This window comes from Pelodiscus sinensis, chromosome 2 (assembly GCF_049634645.1).
Source record: "Pelodiscus sinensis isolate JC-2024 chromosome 2, ASM4963464v1, whole genome shotgun sequence".
Taxonomy (NCBI): Eukaryota; Metazoa; Chordata; order Testudines; family Trionychidae; genus Pelodiscus; species Pelodiscus sinensis.
Window position 1 is genome coordinate 29,224,444 of NC_134712.1, and position 15,634 is coordinate 29,240,077.

The following is a 15,634-nucleotide window of genomic DNA, read 5'->3' on the forward strand; positions in this document are numbered from 1 at the left end:
TGGAAAATTTTAAACCAAATATCTAATATTATGCTATTGCTTCTATGGAATCTAGCCTGCACTCAGATCATATCCTTCCTATCCTATGTACATGCTCAACTTTATGCATTGTGAACAGTCCTATCTATTTTTGTGGGAGTACACACAATGTGTAAAGTTATGCATGTGCAAATATTTTTGAAGAACAGGGACTATTTCTTTTAACTCCTTGGTACACAATATGTAGATACTCATTTTGGAGACTTCTTTTGCATTAAGTTAAAGTTATTTTAGTGCTTAATCTTTCATATAGAATTTGTCCTTAATATTTCCAGTTAATCACAACATCTTAGTTATAACAGATATTTTATGAGTCTTTAATGACAGAATAAGTTCCTGAATTTACTTTTTTTCCTGTTCACAAAATTACCAATCCACAAGATGCAATTATTTTTCCAAGTGAAACCAGAATAGAATAGTTTCTAAAGGGCATTCTGATTTTTCCCTCAAAAATGGGATTAAATTATTTTGTATTTTTTTCTTAAACAGTAATAGAATACTTAAAATACATTCAAGAATAGTAATTTTTCTTAGAAAAGAAATAGCACTTGCAATATTCATCTATGGTTATAGTACTGCATCCTTATTGCTGATATATTTCAGAGCTCAGTGCAGTGATCTGTTAGATTATCATTTAATGAATTAAAGGCATTATTTTAAAAACAGTGAGGGTGGAAAATAGGCTTCCTCTATATCCTTCCATGAAATCGGATGTGGTATAATAAAGACAAATGCTGAATACTTAGGATGGAAGAATCCAATGCATGGTTCCGGGCTGGGGACTGACTGGCAAAGCAGCAGTTCAGAAAAGGGCCTGGGGATTACAGTGCATGAGAAGCTGGATATAAATCAACACTGTGCCCTTGTTGCCAAGAAGGATAATTGCATATTCTGTTGCATTAATAGGAACATTGCCAGCAGATTGAGGGAAGGGAATAATTTCCCTCTATTCTGTACTGGTGAGGCTACATCTGGAATACTATGTCTAATTTTGGGCCTCCCACTACAGAAAGGATGTGGACAAATTGGAGAGAGTCTAATGGGAGCAACAAAAACGATTAGGGGGATAGTGCACATAACTTCTCAGGAGAGGCTGAGGCAGCTGGGCTCATTTTGTCTGCAGAAGAAAAGAATGTGGGGGCTTTGATAGCAGACTTCATAGAATCATAGAGCTGGAAGAGACCTCAGGAGGTCATCAAGTCCAGCCCCCTGCCCAAGGCAGGACCAACCCCAACTAAATCAACCCAGCCAGGGCTTTGTCAAGCCGACACTTAAAAGCCTCTAGGGATGGAGATTCCATCACCTCCCTAGATAACCCATTCCAGTGCTTCACCACCCTCCTAGTGAAATAGTTTTTTCTAATATCCAACCTAGACCTCCCCAACTGTAACTTGAGACCATTGCTCCTTGCTCTGCCATCTGTCACTACTGAGAACAGCCTTTCTCCATCCTCTTTGGAACCTCCCTTCAGGTCCCTGGGGGAAGGGAGGGGTTCCAAAGAGAATGGAGAGAGGCTGTTTTCAGTGGTGACAGATGGCTGAACAAGGAGCAGTGGTCCCAGGTTGCAGTAAGGGAGTTCTAGGCTGGATTTTAGGAAAAAGCTGTTTCACCGGGAGAGTAGTGAAGCACTAGAATGGGTTGCCTAGAGAGTAGATGAAATCTCCACCCTTAGAGGTTTTCAAGGACAAGCTTGACAAAGCCCTGTCTGCCATGATTTAGTTGGGGTTCATCCTGATTTGAACAGGAGGTTGGAATGGACAACCTCTTGAGGTCTTTCCCAACCCCTAGTCTTTTATGATTCTATGATTTTTTGAACAGTTCCGTCTTATGTTTTTTTAATTTATGAGTTTGTTTAGTCACAAATTAATGACAGAATATGGGTGTTGCATAAAGCAATGGTGCGCACCCGTTTTTCAACCATGACCCCTATATACTCATGTCGCGACCCCCAAGATAATTTGAGTGGCGCAGCGATTAGATCCGGGCAGCTGGGTCCAGCCATTGGCAGCCCCGCAGCACGCCACTTAGAGCCGGGCGGCCGGAGGCTGGGCCTGGCCTTTGGGGGTCCTCAGGAAGACATCTGTGACCCCCTTGGGCATCGCGACCCACAGATTGCACACGACTTGCATAAAGGAATCTGCCACTAAAATTGTTTTTTAAAATGGTGCCTTTCAGAATCACCTTTTTATAATAGCTCCAAAGTTTATTTCTTCTTCACTAGTGCTGGAACTTTTGTCTGTGCCCCAACAGTCTTTCATTGTGAGTATTGCAATGTTTTCCTTTTGGTCTTCCTTATTTTCGTATCTGATTCTTGAAGTCTCCAGCATCCTACAACCAAAATTATTTGCTGCTGCTCCAACCACATAAATTCTCTCTTTGAATCTCCATAATAGTTTCCTGCCTCCTTCAGAGTGTGTGTGTGTGTGTGTGTGTGTGTGTGTGTGTGTGTGTGTGTGTAAAAAATTATCTGTTTTGACATTTCTAAGGCACCAATTATAGTAGCATTGAGAAGTACAATATTCAAGCTCTTTTCCTCCAAGGCCATACACTGCTTTTAATGTCTGCATCTTGTCTTTAGACCAGTCGTTTCTTATTCACTCCGTAGACCGTATGCTAGTTCATCTTGATCAGGGGTGAGCAAGAGGCAGCTAGTGGGCTGGATCCAGCCTGCCAAGCCGCCAGATCCAGGCCACTGCTGCCTGGCCGGCACTCTTACTACAGGGCAGGAGCTGCCACTTTAAACAGTAGGCTGCTAATTGCTCTGCAAGGTGGATAGAGAAGGGAAAGCTTCCTGCCCTGTCCCTACCCCCTAGCAAAATCCCCCAGCTCCCATTGGCCGGTTTCACTTCCTTCCTCCCTGTGCTGGAGCAGAGCCATGTGGAGCAGCCCACAGACCGGGATTCTGCAGATTGGCTGGCTGGGAGCCACCTAGGTAAGCACCTCCCAGCCAGAGCCTGCCTCTGGCACCCCACTCCCTTTTCCCCTCCAACTACCTGCCCAGGCCACCACCCAAGCTCTCTGTATCCCTTCTCCCCAACTCCTCCAGGTCACAATTCCCTCCTAAACTCCTCCCCTAGGCCAGAATCCTTTCCTGCACACATACACTTCTCTGACCCTGCATTCCATTCCCCTGCCCTGCCCCACATCACCACCCAAACCCTTTGCACCCCCTTTCTCCCCTTCTCCCAGGTCATAACTCCTTCCCAGATCTTGCATCCTACATTCCTCCCCCAGGTCAGAATCCTCTCCTGAGGGGAGAGGGAGAGGGAGTCTGAGAGGGAATTTTGGTGAAGGAAGGGGTTATACTCTGGAGCAGGGGCTTGGGGTGCAGGGTCCAGCAGAGTTTATGGGTATAGAATCCTCTCCTGTACCCATAACCCCTCCTGGACCCTGCACCCCATACTCTGCACCCAGAGCATTATCCCAGGCTCTCTTCTACACCCCATTCACTGTCCCAGACCCCACGCCTTCTCCACAGAAGTGCGGCTGTGGATCACTGACCAAAATCTTGTAGTGGCCCCCAATTAAAAATTATTACTCACTCCTGATCTTGATGCTTGTTATTTCCTATTTGTAGCAATGTGCCTTTTCTCATGCCATTTCTTTAGTTTGCCTGAAATATCCTCTCTAACATTGTGCGCTACACAATTGGACTTCATAGAGGCCTCCTCAGTAATTGCTGCTTTCGTTAAAAACTTGTCTCTGATCACCAGCCTGACCTTGCCTCTTTGTCTTTCAAAGTGCATGCATAACATGACAATAAATGTACCTTGAGATTGGTCACTTCTGTCTCTTTTGGCCTCTGGTCTGTCCTTCCCAACTTTTGTTTGTGGTCATTTCTTGCCATATTGTGTCCAATTTGAATTATAAGGATCTCAGAACAGGCATCTGACATCTTTTTGGTTTAAAAGCAATAAACTCAGCTATGGAGGTTAAACTTAACAGGTAATAACTTTGGAAGAGGTGGAAAGATCATCAGGAGTTCAACATTCTGTAATCGTTGCCTGTGAGCATTAGAGTGAAAGGTCTAGAACTCTTCCTTTCCATGACCACCTAATTTTCATGCATGAAAATCCAACAGAAATGAAAATTACCTGTGAAAATAGCAACTGCAAATAAATCAACACTTGGAATACTTTCTTTCCCTTTACCTCTTCCCTTGAAAAATTATACCTACCCTTCTTCTGTTATCTTTGACATGGTGCTCTTCTACTATGGAGAGCTCTTTAAAAAAAAAAAAAACTTAGAATCCGCTCTCTTCTCTAAGCCAGTTGAAAATGGCTCTGCTGTTTGTGTCCCTAGAGCTTCTAAGTCTGTTAATTTTCCTTGTCTGGCTGCACTGTCCCTGATGCATACCAAAAGGCTTCAAGTTCGTCTTCCTCTGTAACTGACAGGTGCAGAACCTTCTGGGGCCTGTTAATGTTGTTTCAGGGAGGCAGCAGGCAGAAACTAAAAGGGTTCAGAACCTCTGGGAACACTAGTAATGCTGCAATCTTAAAGGCAGGCAGGCAGCGGGAAAGGAAATACCACTAACCGATGCAAAAAAAGACACTTAATTTTGCTCCATGAACTCTGCATTGTGGGAGGTGTACAGTATTAATACTTGCTGATCTTAGATTTAAATTTGGAAAATGATTTCCGCCTTTCTCTTCTAGAGGACTTTTTATCAGAGATCATAATATATGTTTGTTCAACTTGTTGCATATTTAATGGTATAATGCACTCATTCACTTTGTGGTAGTAGCTCTTTCCAAACTCTCGCAGAGATGATTTATGGGTATTAACAAACCTAGTTATTAGATTTTGCAGCATAAAATTCTGCTGTCCAATGTATTTTAGACATTCTTTCTGAAAACATTTGTACAGCAGTATTTATAGTATGTAATCTTTATTAAAAAAGTACTCATCGCTTCCATAGGTGCTACTTGTCAGCTGGCAACAAAGCACTTCTCTTCCCCTAGCCACTACCCTTCTTTGATTTGGAAGTCAGCCATAGGATTCAAATATCAAGCTGTGAAAAACATTCTCTTAGCAACATATGCTGGTTATATTGCTATGGAATATTTTCCCATGTCATGCATGTTTTCCTCATAAATTACACATTTGGTTTGACCTACTTACTAGACTAACCTTCAGTTAGGAGAAAGGTGCACACTTTAAACATCATAGATAAATAATCCAGTTTATATCCTATTTCTACAGCTGCTTCAAAGGAAAACGAGTGTCCTAAAGACTGCATTGGAAATCCTAGCTAATGAATCTACCTTCTTGGTGGTAAGACATTCAGGGTGGAGTGTTTACCCTTGATTTGCATGTACAACTCCTTTTAGATTTTAAAACCAAAAGGGACCATTATGATTAGGTTTCTACCAAATTCACATTCCATTTTGGTCAATTTCACGATCATAGGATTTAAACATCACAAATTTCATTATTTCATAGACTCATAGAGGATTACGATTGGAGAAGACCTCTGGAGGTCATCCAGTCCAACCCTCTGCTCAAAGCAGGACCAACCCCAACTACATTATTCCAACTGGGGCTTTGTCAAACTTGGCCTTCAAAACCTCTTCTAAGGATGGAGATTCCACTATCTCCTTAGGCATCCATTCCATTGTTTCACCACCCTCCTGATGAAGTAGTTTTTCTTAATATCCAATCTAGACCTCCTCCACTGCAACTTGAGACCATTGCTCCTTGTTCTGTCATCTGCCATCACTGAGAATAGCCTGGCTCCATCTTCTTTGGAACCCTTCTTCAGGTAGTTATACACGACTATCAAATCCCCCTTCATTCTTCTCTTCTGCACAGTAAATAAGCTCACTTCCCTCAGTCACTCCTCACAAGTCATGTGCGCCAGCTCCCTAATCATTTTCTTTGGCCTCTGCTGGACTCTCTCCAGTTTGCGCTCATCCTTTCTGTATTGGGGAGCCCCAAACTGGACACAATACTCCAGATATGGGTCACTTCTGCCAAATAGAGGAGAATAATCGCTTCCCTTGCTTTGCATCCTACTAATGCAGCCCAATATACCATTAGACTTCTTGGCAACAAGACCATACTGTTGAGTTATATCCAGATTCTATTTATTATAATCCCCAGATATGACATGGTGGGGATTGTGTTTGCTCTGTTTGCTTGTTATGTTGTATGTGATTCCTACTGTCCCATACTGTTCTTTTGTAACCTTGGGTGTGTGCCTAAGTCTCCCTGGGCACTGTACTGGTACCCAGCTGGGGATGGGAATGTTGGGTGTGGCTCTCATTGAGGGGGAGGCTGCCCTTGGCTGCCGCATTTTAGCACATACACAACAATAGCTCAGGCTGTCTTGTAACCTGAGCCTAAGTAGAAGATTCAATAGGTGATACCTTCTGGAGCTAGACAAAGGAGGAGACGTGGCTGCCTGCAGAGTTGGGACTGGCTGCTTCGGCTGTGAGTTTCTCAGCTGAGGAGAATGCAGGAAGGTGGCCCAGGGTTCCACTCTCCCCAAGCTGGATTGTACCGACCGCTGCTGGTTCCTGTGTTAACAACAAGTCTGTGCTACGCTGTATTCCTGTCAACGAATAAACCACCTGTTCTACTTGCTGGCTAGAGTGAGAGAGACAAACTTTAACTCTGTCTTCAGTGTCATATCACGTAGAAAGCAGATTCATTTGCTGGAATTCCCAAAGACAGCTTTAGGAGAGTCTCATTTTCTGTGTCTCTCTCACTAACACAAGTTAATCTAATAAAAGATATTACCTTATCCACTGTGGCTCTCTAATATCCTTTTAGAGTGAGTTGGTTTGGGGGTGGGGAGGCATCCTTTTTCATTTTCTGAATAGCTCATCTCTTTAATAGGGATGTCATCATTTTAATAGGCATGACTACACAATTAACCAATAAGCCTAGTCTTACCAGTTAATCCTGTCAACTGCACACATTCCCCTCCCTCCTTGCTGCTTTTATATCAGAGGCAGCAGGGACGGGGATGTGGGAGCTGGTGACTGTGGGGAGCCAGATTTTAAGCCGGCTCTCCATGAGCATCTGATTCCGTGGGGCTGCCTTCCCCTTCTGTCCCCTGTGTTGCTGCCTTTGATAGAGATGCACCAGTGCAGAGGATGACAGGGGCAGGTGGGAGCCGATAAGTGCAGGAAACCAGCCCCATGGATCCCCTTCCCCTCGCTCGCTGCTTCCTACAGAGGCAGTGAGGGGACGGTGGGCAGGCAGGAGCTGGTGCTGGGGGAAGCCAGCTTAAAAGCCAGCTCTCCCCAGTACCAGCTCTGTGGTGCCACCTCCCCCTCTCATGCTGCTGCTTCTATCAGAAGCAGCAACACAGAGGGGGAGCAGAGAGGATGCCACAGAGCAGCCTCTGTCTACGGTGGGCCTAGGCTTGCCATGGACAGAGGCTGCTCCATGGTAGCAGCCCCTGTTCATGGGGGGGTTTCAGCACCCAGTGGACAGAGGCTGCTCCAGCATCCTACAGAGCAGTCCCTGTCTGTGGGGGGTCTGAGCCTCCCCATGGTCAGAGGCTGTTCCAGCATCGGATGGAGTAGTTCTGTCTGTAGTGAGCCTGGTCCAGCCACAGAGGCTGCTCTCTGGCAGCAGCTCCTGTCCGTGAGGGCTCTGAGCTTGGACCCCCATGGACAGGGCAGCTTCTCACCTCACAGACCAGCTCCCGCCTGCTACCCTTCGCTGCTTCCTCTGAAACCAAGGCAGTTGCATGGGATGTTGGGGTTCCCTAAGAGTGGGGTTGGAGTGCACTGGCTGCCAGCGTAACCCCCGGGACTATCAAATAGTTATGTAACTACTCACATTTTATGCAGTTACATAACTGTTCAATTACATGCTATCTAACATCCCTACTTTTTAATGGCATTTTAAATTTTACCTTTTAGTAGCACTGAGACTCTTTTCTCAGTCTGTGCATTCATCTTTATTTAGATCCTTAGCCTATCGAAAGGAAACAATGCAAAAATAGTTGGTTGTCTGAGATGCATTAGTCTTAGGGTACATCTACACTACAGCGTTAATTCGAGTTAGTATATAGATGCATTATTTTGAATTAGCTTAATTTGAATTAACTATTTCGAAATAGCATTTTGCTATTTCGAAAGAGCGCCTCCATACTGAGTGGACCCTGAACTGAAGTTAAGGCTGGCCGGAACCAGTGCCGGCAGGGCATCAGGTTAGGACTTAGTGTGTGGGGCTTCTACCTCAGGCTAACTGAGCTCCGTGCTTAAAGGGACCCGACCCCCACCCCAGACAGACAGTTCTCAGGGTTCCCCGCTTGCTTGTCTACCTTGATGAGGGACAGCAAAGCAGTCCTGACTTGGAGTGCCCTGAGTGCCTGAACTCAGGACACCACAGCACTCGGCCACATGGAGCCAGAGCTGCCCCTGGGCATGCCGGTGTGTCTTGTGGGGTCGTTGCCATCAGCCCGGCTGCACTTGCTGCAGGCTGCCATCCGGGAGGTCCATCGTGGGGCTGTCAGGATCCAGGATGCCCTGCAGGAGAGCCTCCCCACTGGGGGCTCGTGCCTCATTCCTCCCTCATGTCTTTCCACTTATCCCTCACTAGCTCCCTTTCCTGATGTCAAAATAAAAGACACAAATGTTCAAAAATACAAACTGGGTTTATTGAACAGAACTGGGGGGGAGGATGAACCTCTTGGGAAACTGGGAAAAGGAGGTGGGAGAGGGGAAGAGAGAGGGTGGGAGAGGGGAGGGGAAAATCTGGGAGGAGGGAGCTGAAAGAGGGAAGCAAGGGGAAGAAGGGGGAGGAGAAGTTCGGGGCTCAGGATTGGGGGTCTCACTGGACCAACTTGATTTTCATGCAAACCTGGTGGCCAGGCTGGCAGCTATCCTGCCATAGACGGCTGCATTCCTCCATCTAGTGCGGAGATCATGGACTTTGGGGGCATCCCCCCCAAATCTGAATAAGGTCCATAATCTCCACGCTGGTCCAGGGAGTGGTGGAGGACTGGCTGCCAGTGGCTTGCTGGCTCGTGTTTTGGGGCCACTGGGTCAGGGGCCCCAGTGGCCACTGCTGGCTCTGGGCTGGCAGGCTTGGAGCTGGCACAGGCACTGTGGCCAGGGTCTACCCCTTTAATGGCTCCAGGGCTGGGGGAGAGCAGAGTAAGTTTTCCTGGTTGTGCCCAGAGTGGCCTCCAGGGCTCCCTGGGAAGGGCTAGAGGCCCCCTATTTTGAATTAAGTGTCTACACAGCACTTAATTTGAAATAGCTATTTTGAATTTGGCGTTACTCCTCGTAGAATGAGGTTTACCAAATTCGAATTAAGCGCTCCACTATTTCAAATTAATTTCGAAATAGTGGTTTGCATGTATAGATGCTATTAAAGTTAATTCGAAATAATGGCTGTTATTTCGAATTACCTTTGAAGTGTAGACATATCCTTAGAGAAGTACATGTGTTTTAATAATCAGTTGTAGTAAAGGGCTGCTTGAGCTAGAGAAGCTGTTTTATATTAAATATAAAATACTCTTCTGGCTTTTATTCTCACCTGCAATAGCTCCTTGCTAATAAGTATAAATAGTACTACTAGTCATCTAGGAGCTAGATGGAAACCTGTGGTTGCAATAGGTTCACCTTTTTTACTCATTTAGAAAATTCTGGTCAAGATTTTCAAAACAGGAATTCAGAGCCTGCGTTTAGGCTTTTGTTTTTGTTTAGGTCTCTGTGTTCACAGTGTTTCTATTGTTAATTCACAGTGCCTACAGCAGAAAGTTCTCTGTTACCATGTCCTGTTCACATTATTCACATGCATAGTTCACTTAAGACTATTCTGCCAATTGATTCAGTTATTGGTTGATACTCAAAGATAAGTTTAGGGAGCATGTTTGTGTGAGTAAAGCAAACAGGATTTATCCATGTATATACACAGTTTGAATAAGTTATGTTTATTACTAGCTGTAAGTAACTGAGTCAGAGGAGCTGTACAAGTCCATAGAAGAGACATTTTCATTCACTGTAGGCAGTTAACAAGATGTACCTTCAGTCATGGCTGAAATAATTTCTTCTTAGAAGAGTGAAGTAGATTATGTGCTACTCAGAGTGGCGCATTATTAAACCACATACAACCGGTCCCCGAGTTGTGAACAGTCGACTTATGACCATTTGCAGTTTCGACCGAAACTGTTGTAAATAGCGGACCCCGAGTTACGAACGTGATCCGCGCTTACGAACAGTGCAGTCGCGTGTAACTCTATGGGGTCTGACTTATGAACAAACCAAGTTACGACCAATTGCTTGGTCCGTAACCGGTTCATAAGTCGGAGAGAGGCTATACTTAATTATATTTTAGGGGTGTGACCGACTAGTTGAATATCTGATAAGCAAATGCTTATTGGATAGCTGGCACACTAGTCGACTAGTTGCTCTCCTGCTGGCCCTATGCTCCCCACAGCGCTTTCGCCTTTGAAGTGTAGAAACAGCTCTGCAACCATTGCTTCACATCAAAGGCGGGGACGCCCTTATTGAATAATCGAATAGTCAATGCAAATTACATCAACTATTTGATTAGCCAATTAATTTAAATGTAACATCCTAAGTATATTTCTGAGGGAAAAAAGAGGGGAAAAAATGCATCATTTTAATGGGTCAACAATGCAGAGACCAAATGTAAGGTTACTGTTATTAGTTTCCTTATATGCTAAAGTCTCCCTGGGTTTATATCTGTTTTCATCAGAAGAAATGTTTTGTTAGCATATTCCCTTGGCTCCTAGTTTCAGTTTTGTTTTATTAACAGTTATTGTGTTAGAGAAATATGTTTAAAATTGTCCCCACTTTATGCCTGCTTCTCTCTCTCTCTGTCCCCTCTGCACTATGGCTTCATATGAAATTATTGCTCTTCTGCCGCTGCACCATACAACCACTCGGGAAGCTAAGACATTTGACCTTCTGAATGTCTCTGTCACCTGCTTAACATATCAATCAGAGCTGTGACCTCTAAAGGCCTGATCTAGAGCCTGCTGAAGTCAGTGGAAAGGTTCCTATTGACTTCAGTGGGTTTTGGTTTACTCCCTAAGAAACGAGCACTTAGCATCTTACCCCTTCTGGGACCCAGGTTTGTGTCCTGCATGTATGCTGATAACAAAATGATTTAATTCAATGTTAAGGAGCACTGTGTTTGTATCTCTCCTTAAAAATACTGAATCCAAGATATTTTGCTTTAAAATGGGTTTAATACAGATTTGTATTGAGTTAAATGTTGTCGTGTGTATCAACAATTATTGCCAAGTTTAAACAGAATGAAAGAACCTTGTTCTTAGAATCCCAAAACTCTACTGAATAAAGATAATAACATAGTAGGAGAGTCTGTGGTATTTTAAAAACAAAATCTATATGTCATATCTTGATCCTGATAAATTACTCTCCCACTGACATCAACAGGAATTCCACATACATAAAGACAGCAGAATATTAGGGTTATTCCTAGAATATGTCATGTAAATCTTGGAGCATAATTTTGCCTTTGTTCACCACCACCACAATTTTCACCCTCTCCCTAAATATTGTATGCAGTGATTCATAGCCACAGATTGGGATCTGGATGACTGTAAAGCCAGTATATAAAATATGAATACAAAAGACTGTGAACTGGCATACCCAGCACTCTCATTTATTATTAGAAGCCAGACCTTGAATGCTTTTTAAAGAGTGTTCTTGTTACAATACTCTCTGTAATATAATCCATTCTAGTTGTCACCAATGTTGTAGCAGCCTTCAACTAGAGATTGTGTTGTAAAAGAGAGGCTAAAAAAGGGGCAGAGTGTAGCATTTTGTGTCATTATCATCGTTATCAGCTTCATGGGACTGTGATCACATTCATTTGTACTATAGACAGGGGAGAAATTAGCAGAAACAAATTTGATTTGAAGAATCTTTGTTGCTTTGGAGACCCACCACATACCCTCCTCTTAGTCTTAATGAAGTCTTTAAGAAGTATCTGGACAAAACTTATTTTTGGGCTTCCCGTCTAAATGCTTTTGTGATACGATGTCTAAGCCTCTGGGAATTAGGTCATCCCTGGGTACAGTTTCCTAATAGTGTCAGACTAGTATTTTTCATTTATATTTTTACCAATATAGCTGAGAAGTTTTTGTGCTGTAATATTAATACTGCTAGTTATGTTATAAATATAATGACAGAGCCAAACGACCACAATTATAGAGTCTTTATTCCTACGGTTTCCCAGTATTACTAGAACTTTGGTTATAGGAAAAACATTCAGATAGGATGAAGGAGGAACTTTTTTATGCTGTCAAAGTACATCAACTGATGCTGTATCAGTAGAACTAAGTTGTAACTAACCTTTTATAATGAATTCATATATCTTATAGATCCTGCACATTTTCTTTTGATGTACTTTTACTGAATTATTTTATTATAATTTGTAGTGCTGCAATGTTTAGACTATTATTACTAGATCTAATTATGTATTTTAATGTCAGTATATCACTGTGTTGCTGGTAAAAGCTTTCCTTGGTTAGTAGGTAACCTAGGCTATTCACATACTGATGCTCAAGGTCTCTCTCTGAGGTATAATTACTTGTACTATATACAGATATAGTACAGCATATCCCTATAAAGTTAGCCAGTCCTGTTATCCATATTTTAATTACAACAGCTATCATAAGTTTCTTGATGATGCTTCTTGTGTCTTCCTTGGCAATATCACATATCTTCACGTGTTTATATTGGTTTAGACACTGTTCAGTTAATTTGGTGTTTTCTCCTTTGGCTGTGGTCAGTATCTAATGCAGTGGTGGGCAACCTACGGCCCATGGGCTGCATGTAGCCCATCAGTGTTCTCTGTGTGGCCTGTAGGATATTTTGTTTTCCTACCGGTATTACTAAAGTGACATGCATGTGAAGTGAGGTGTGTGCTGATTGCACACAACATTGACTGTGAGAGTCGTGTGCTCCCTCTGCATCCAATCAAAGTGATGCTATGTTTCCAGCCAAGAGGAGTTGTGGGAAGCGGCGTGATCCAGGCTGCTGCTTTCCGTGGCTCCTCTTGGTTGGAAATGGCAACTCAAAGCCAATGGGAACCACGAGGCTCCATGGCTATAGAGCCTTTAGGTAAACAAAGTGGTGCCAAAGGTAAACAAAGTTTGATTAACCATATACAGGTTAGGAATTTGAACGTGTACCTCTATACATGGCTAAACGCAGCCCCCTTCCCTACCCTATGCTGCTGCCTCTGTGCAGTGGGGGAGGAGAGGTGGGAGCTGGTGCATGTGGGATCCAGCTTTTAAACCAGCTTTCAAGCTGGCTTCCTGCATGTACTGGGTTCCGCCAAGCTGATTCCCGCTCCCCCCAAGCTGCTGCCTCTGACAGCTCCTTTAACCCTGCTCCTTTCCCCCATGTGTAAATGAAGTTTTCAGCGGTTACACGTTTAACAGATAAATGCATTTTAACATCCCTAATGCAGATAAGATATAAGACCTCCTAATGTTATTGTCATAGTAATACTACAACTGAATTATATTAAGATTTTAATTTTAGCCAGTGCATGCAACTGTCACAACACTCTAAACAGTTTTGTTGCTGATCCTGTTTGTCTGCAGGTTTTATGTGACACTGTTCCTGTAACGGCATTTGAAAATTGGCAGGTGCATCATCAGATCTTAGTGATTAAAGACAGTTTTGCAACAAAAAAATCCAGTTGGCATTCAGGGTGAAGATTAATTTACAAGATGTTCTTACAAGAGCACTTCAAAAGTAGAGAGTATAGATACATTGAAGAAAACAATGAAAACTATGCAGTATATTTCAGAGTATGTGCTCTGTTGTGTATTTTATATTTTTTATACTTCTAAAATGAAAGCAAACAGCTTCTGTTACTAAGTAGAAGATCAACAGCAGTACCTTCTAAAGAGGGGTCTGCAGGACCTCTCTCTATCATAGCTTTCTAATGCTCAAGAGAACTATCCTATTCTGCCTGGATCTAGTCTTGAGTTTCCTTACTCAAAACTCCAATTTAGTTACAAAACTGAGTCCTTAGCTGATCATAATGCAAATTACATTAATATTTTCTCTGCAGTAGGTAATGATAAATTCCATTTTGGATTTACATGCTTCAGGGATGGGTCTCTTGCCTGCCTATTCTATTTCTAGGTAGTTCAGATATTTCAAAACCTCCCCCTTCCCTAAAATGGCCTTTTTAAAGATTGTTTTGAAAGAAACTCTGTATTGGCAATAAATGCTTTTAAAGCCTTACCCTTTTATAAACCTGAGCATGTGTGTGGGATGAAAGTTGGCTCTACTAATGTGACATGCAGCCAAGCTTCACTCTTTCAACTGAAGTAAACATATTGAGTTTTTGAGTGCTCTGCTTTGTAGGGAATTGTAGCTGAAATGTTGTTTTTAAAATTATTTATATTCACATAGCAGTTGTGAGGATAGAATGAAGACCAGTAATACCTGATCTTGTTTTGAATGCACAAATGTGCACTCTTTCCAGTGTTTTTCCTTCCCTTTCCACTTTTTGTAATGGGATGGTCATCTGCAAAGTTATTAGTAGAGGTACATTCTCAACTCATAGCTGAGATTATCTAGCCCCTTGTGATAGACAGTACTGTTGCATGTGCAGCTGCTACTTTGGCAATACTGAACATTTTAATCCTGTAGAAGGTACATCTAATACATGTAAGGAAAAATTGTCTTTTTCGCAACATGAACTAGATCCAAAAATGTTTAGAGCTACACTTTTTCTGTACTAATGATTCAATTGCTAGTTCACATAGAAGCCTTAGGTATATATCTCATTAAAAATAACAGTAACAGGAAAAAGGAGCACAATAAAATGATTCATTTTTTGCAATTGAAGTTAAAATTCTGACTTGGTTGCTGATGTGTATAAAGGTCAGAAATGATATAAATATAGAAGACTTATTGTTGTTAGTGCCAAGTTCTCTTTGTTCCTTTGATAAGTGTTTTATCACAATGCAAGCTGTAGAGCTTACTCAAATTAATTATAATAGGGACATAAAATCAGTACATTATTTGAGGCCATATTAACTGTCTGCTGATCAAAACATGCATTTTCTATGTATTTTCATTTTCTTATCTGCTTTTCCATCTCCTACATTTGTTGCTGGTTTTGCACATTAGTTGCTTTTAAAAAAAATCTTTTCATACAGAATTGTGGGTAGGGATCTTTTGTTTATTTTAAACTAAAACACCCTCCTTCACAGGGTGTCAACTTCTGAGATACTTTAAAGTAGAGTTTCTCTCTGGTGTTTAAAATAATTTGTGGCTGAACTATATTCTAAATATAGCTTTAAGATTTTGTACATTTTGGTATGCTTTGAAGGACAGGATGTTTCTAGAAACAGCTATATTTGTTGCTTAGACAGAATCCAAGAATTCACTTGGAGGAACCAATTCATGGTCCAGTAGACAAATTGTGCACAGATTTCAGTATTTACACGGCAAGTGTAGCCAGTCTGATGGCCGAGTGCTGTGATGTGCCCAATGTGGGTACTCCGGGCACTCCAAGCCAGGACTGCTTTGCAAGCGGGACACCCTGAAAACTGTCTGTCCGGGGTGGGGGTCGGGACCCTTTAAGCACTGCCCTCAGCTAGCCCAAG

At 42.6% G+C, this 15,634-nt stretch overlaps 1 protein-coding gene across 3 annotated transcripts in view; it reads left to right on the top strand.

Moving 5' to 3' along the window:
- Positions 1 to 15,634, top strand: part of SYBU (syntabulin) — a 73,675-nt gene that overhangs the window by 17,780 nt on the left and 40,261 nt on the right. The window contains exon 2 of one of the 3 annotated variants that reach the window (XM_075920210.1): positions 5,242 to 5,313. The exons of the other annotated variants lie outside the window; for them this stretch is intronic. The gene's annotated coding sequence lies outside the window, so the exon portion shown is untranslated. The remainder of the gene's footprint in view (positions 1 to 5,241; positions 5,314 to 15,634) is intronic. 3 annotated transcript variants of the gene reach the window in all.